This window comes from Dipodomys spectabilis, unplaced genomic scaffold, assembly GCF_019054845.1.
Source record: "Dipodomys spectabilis isolate Male_0828 unplaced genomic scaffold, ASM1905484v1 ptg000143l, whole genome shotgun sequence".
Taxonomy (NCBI): Eukaryota; Metazoa; Chordata; class Mammalia; order Rodentia; family Heteromyidae; genus Dipodomys; species Dipodomys spectabilis.
Window position 1 is genome coordinate 802,575 of NW_024870820.1, and position 5,661 is coordinate 808,235.

The 5,661-nt window shown below is 32.6% G+C and overlaps 1 non-coding gene across 1 annotated transcript; it reads left to right on the forward strand.

Moving 5' to 3' along the window:
- The first annotated feature begins 652 nt into the window (after positions 1–652).
- LOC122117541 lies at positions 653–759 on the forward strand. Its single transcript, XR_006149192.1, has one exon. It is a non-coding gene; the product is annotated as a U6 spliceosomal RNA (small nuclear RNA).
- Positions 760–5,661: the final 4,902 nt, after the last annotated feature.

Below are 5,661 nucleotides of genomic sequence, written 5' to 3' on the forward strand. Positions count from 1 at the left end.
CTGTAATTATGTGTCTTTCTCCATGTGTGCATGTATACGTGTGTATATGTATGTGTGTGAATAGTAACATACATGCGTACATTATGGCTTATATCATCATTTATTCCTTGCTATCAAATAAAGTAAGGAATCCCTAAAGTTTTAACAGAAACTGTATAGTTAAAGTTTTAACTCTTCACTCTGCTTCTCTACACAAAGACTTTGCAACTTCTCATTAATAAAGTTTCCATAAACTCTGAAATGTACATACTTAGTACTTAATGTCTGTTACCATAAATATTAAATACTTTATAGAAAAGTTTTATACCTGCCAAACGGTCCTATTTTGGGCATATATAAGCAAAATCCCAAGATTAAGCATATTTAAAACCTTAAAACTTTTAACAAACCTAAACACTTGCTGCAATGTTCATTTTGACAGGTGCCTTGTATAGAATAATTTAATTCCTCCTCCTACACATCTCTTGAACTACAAATATCTGGAATTATTTTGTTTTTGGCATGTCTATCTTGATTTTATTCCTAAATGTGTGCTTATGTAAGAAATATATGATTCTAAAATTTCACAACAATTCTTTTGAACTTAATTTTGTTGAATTGTGTAGTTTAATAAAATCAATAAAAATTATACTTTCTATATAAAAAATGTTCTGTGCTCAATTTAGCATCACATACACTAACATTGGAATAATACAAAGAAGATTAGCATGCCCCCTGCACAAGTATGTCATGAAAATTTGTGTAGCATTCCATATTTTTACAACAACAGATGCTGAAAGTTGTGTGGTCACAAGGGAATAGTACTGCATTCTTAGTGGGAGTGAAAACTTGTTCAAATACTTTGGAAAGCAGTATGGAGGTTCCTCAAAAGACTCTACATAAAACTCCCGTATGACACAGTAATCCCACTTTTGGGTATTTACCCAAATGATCATAAACAAGACCATACTAAAACTACCAGCACAACTATGTTGATTGCAACATTATTTATGATAGCTAAGATATGAATCCAAACCAAATGCCTCCATTAGATGAATGGATCAAGAAAATATGGTATATTTACACAATGGAATTCTATGCCTCCATCAGAAAGAATGACATCGCCCAATTTGTTAGGAAATGGAAAGACTTGGAAAAAAATTTATTGACTGAAGTAAGCCAAGTCCAAAGAAACATAGGTCCCATGATTTCCCTTATTTTCAATAACAAATGTATATCTGGGATAAGCAGAAAAGTTCAAAAGATATGTGCATATAACCAGATAAAATGATGTTAAAGAAATTGAACCCCAAAATAGGGACAGAAGTGGTTTTTTGTTTCTTGCTATTGTTTCTCAGGTACTTATAATGTGTGATGTCAATTTTTTGTTTTTTTGTATGTTTCTCCCCACGATAAAACCCCTGTTTTCTCTGTATTTGAAGTTAGTGCACTTACATCTTGTATGTATGCTTCTCTAATTTGGGGAGGGTAAGGGAAAAAATGCTCAAATAGGGATACAGGTTGACCCATTGTAACAATGAGATGCACAAGACACTATGTTGAAAAATGAACTTTACAATTTAGGCGGAGGAAGGAAGGGGGAGGGGAGTATACTTGTGGAAGTGGGAGGGAAGGGATGGTATGGGAAATATAAAGGAGGAGGTAACAATGCTTGTTAGGAAATGTACTAGTTTCCTTGTCCTTGTAAATGTGACCCCTGTGCACAGTATTATTACAATAAAAAACATATAAAAATGTTCTGAGATGGAAGAGTTTATTTCCTGTATTTTACCCATATAATATCATTAACAAAGAAATTAATGCAGAACACTGATATGACGGTAATTTGAATAAATGTGTGTGTGTGTGAGTAAGGCAGCGCTCAAGGAAACACGCGCGTGCATGTGAACACACACCATACATGTATATTGGCGTGCTCAGAGTTTAAAATCAGGGCTTCAAGGTCTTGCTAGGCCTTTCCTATCTAGATTGGTGAGCTACTATATAAGCTACATCTCAATTCCTGGCTCTTTGCTAGTTCATTAAACATTTTGAAAAATAATTTCATGAAGTTTTTTTTTTTGGCCCTGATTGGCTCCCAAGTGTTATCCACAGAAATCAGACTCCAGAGCAAATATTCAGAGTAGATAGGATTATAGGTGTGACCAGCCAGCACAAGGCTTTTAGAACAATTTTAAAAAATAAAAGAAAATTTACTTCATGGGGGCCTGTTTTATCATCTCCTAATTTGAAAGCATTTTGAAGTGAGTATATGTCAGTTTGGGGATTGTTAAAACATAGTAAGTGATGATATTTAAAAGTTTTAGTACTTTTTAAAAATGAAACTGGAACTGTGTGACAGAAGAAATTTGGCTGTCTTCGGACCTCAATTTGTAAGCTCAGCTCTGTGTATGATAATCCAATGTCACCAACACATTCTGTGTTGAAGACAAAATGTGATAGAAAACAATCACCAAGGGCAATATTTGCTATGCTATTATTTCTTGGACAAAATGAATATTGAATTGAGAGTGTAAGAGAATGGAGAGATTTTACCCACCTTTTTGGTATTACTGAAAGACTTTTGGAAACTTTGACTCATTTCCTTCCTCACTGTGTGTGTCTTTGGGCCATGCACTTAGTGTCTTTAACTACAATTTTTCCCAACACTACAATGGTAATAACATCAGCATTATAGCGAATGTTATCTTAAGAATTAAGAGAATAAGACTTGTGAAACACTTAACATAAACCTATGAATGAGCTTTGAGTTTAGCCAGCATTCTTTTTTAAATACCAAATAGAATATGATAAGTAGTACAAAAACCATTACATGTAGTGTGAGCAACCAGAAGTAATATCTATTGACCATGCTCTGCTTCCAAGGAAGCCAGATGGATAACTTCTCATGCTGTAAAACAAACTGGTTATCTTATGTCGTGATAGTGTAAAAGTATCAGGGTCAGAATGATGAAGAAATGTTGTAGACAGAGGTGAAATCCATATGAAAATGTGCAAAACTGATAAAACATAAAAGTATCTGAGCAGTATATTGTGTTTTACATCATTTAAGTTACATCGCAAAGGTAAGGAAGACCTGGAAGAATAAATTGTCTTTTTGATATTCTATCATAGGTCCTTAGAAGGATCAACACTTTCCTCATTCTTGTAGAGGCATCATCAGATGAGGGGAAATATATTTTTTGTTTGCTTCCTTCCATTTATTCTTCAGATTGAAATCTGAACTACATGAAACTGAAAGAAACCAAGTGAAATTAGTTATGCAGCCTTTGGAAAGAACAAAGTAAAATAAATAAATTATATATAGTCTTGTAAAAGGTCTAACTAAATTGAGTTATATAGTCTCAAGCCTCAACAGAAAATGATTTAAGCAATATCATGTTATTAAAAAAATTTTAAATGTTAGGAGCTGCTTAATTTTTTCCTTTCTACTACCTTGAATTAATTATTGATTTGCTATAGAGAGATTAAAGATGAGATTAACAAGAAACTTGATTAAAAATGGACAAAAATTCTGAATAGACATGTTTTCCAAAAAGCCCTGAAAATCTCCTGTGGATTTACAAATTTGTATTTAATAAAACGTCTATGTTGGCTGGATGCTTTGTGAGCAGAAGTCATTTGAGAAATGCAATTCAAAATTACTATAATACTACTTTGTAACTATTATAACTCTTATCAAAAATATCCAAGGACCCAGGTGTGGTGGTAAAGGCTGGTAATTCCAAGTGTTTGGATGTTGGAGTAAAAGGATTTGAGTCTAAGGCCAGTCTTGGGTACTGCACACAGTAAAAACCTACCCTTTAAAAAAACTCAAAAGGTAATAATGTTGGCTGGCGACACTGTGGAGAAAAGGAAATTTTCTATACTCTTAGTCAAAATACAGGTTAGTGTTCTCATTGTAAAAAGTAGTATGCAGTTTTCTAAAGAAATCCTGGGCTGGGAAGGTGGCTCAGTGGTAGAGCGCTTGCCTTGCATGCTCGAGGCCCTGGGTTTGATTCCTCAGCACCAGATAAGCAAAAAGGAAAAAGCCGGAAGTGGCGCTGTGGCTCAAGTGGTAGAGCGCTAGCCTTGGGCTGAAGAGCTGAGGGAAAGCGCCCAGGCCCAGAGTTCAGGCTCCACTACCGGACCCCCCCCCCCCAAAAAAAAAGAAATCCTAAGTTGAAATATCATCTGACCCACCAATCATGTGAATATTTCTCTCTGGGTAACTCATAAATATATCTGTAGTTCATTGTTATTCACATTATTCACAACAACAGCCAAGATATAAATCGAAGTCCAGTGTTCAACTACAAACTAATAAAGCAACTGTGGTACATGCACAAATATCTTTTTCTGTTGAAACCAAAGTAAATTTTTTTATTATTTTCCTGTCTCTATGTGATTAACCTCCAATTAAGAAATCCAGATATATGATTTAATTTAGCCAATACTATTTATTGAGTATAAGGACCTTCTACTCTCTACATTCTTCACACTAAGATCACTAAATATGATGAGTCTGAAGTAATTAGTCTCTTTTTGACCTATGATAATATTCTTTACAATGTGAGTGAAATGTTTAAAAAGTATCATTTGTTTTAGCTTAATTTCTCTGAAGAGACCATAAATGATATTATCAAAGCTTAAAAACGATTTTATTTAAAATTTAGAATTCAGGAAATGGTTTAGATCATTCTGGTTACTGTAGCCCTCACTACAACCTCATGAGAAAATTTATATTGATGAAGCAAAAATCTGAGGTTAGACATTTATGAATAAAAAAATCATGTCATTCTGAATATGTAGAGCTACATAACAAACATAGAAAATTTAGCTTTTAAATACCTGAATATGCTAGTACATTTAATTGCAGGGTAAGTACTTATTCTGAAAGGAGATAAAATTGCACTTATTTTGAAATGTAAACCTAAGTATTTATATGAATAAAAGACAATTTTTAAAATATCACTCATTCAAGAAACAAGATGTATATTTAGTTGTTTTTCATGCCAATTATGTTCTCTAAACTTACTACAAATACTAGATTAGTAAACTTAATTCATTGCTTTGTAGGGAAATAGCAATTCCATTTCTTAAAACTCATGACAAAAACTTTTTCTCAAACAATTGCTAAGTAAGTGTTTTATATTTTTTGTCAAGGAATTTTATTCGATAAATTTTTATTCATTAAGTTAACTAATTGGCAAACAATATAAATTATGCATGGACAAAGTTTATCTAACACGAGTTTGTTGTTGTTTTTTTTTTCAGAAGACAGATTATGGCTCTCTTAAAGAACACTAGAAGGCAGTGTGTTCTTTATTAATTTTTAGTTATTGTGTTAATAGATATTAATTGTCAGAAGTGACAATTCCATAATATATTTAACATATTTGATTATACTCCCTCTATATCCTTCTCATTACTCCTTCCTCCAAAGGTATTCTGTTTTTCACATAAAATTACAACTTTCTATATGCGCATATAAACTAATTTGGAAGATTTAAGCTAAACTGCAAGTTAATTCAAGATATACATTGAATTAATAGGATGAATAAAAACCCAAATATTTTTTGTTAACTTTTGAATTGAGCTATCATTATTATTATGGTTATGGTTAGGATCCCAAACAGAATTAGAATTAGGATTAGAGAAATAGAAAATTTAGGTTCATCA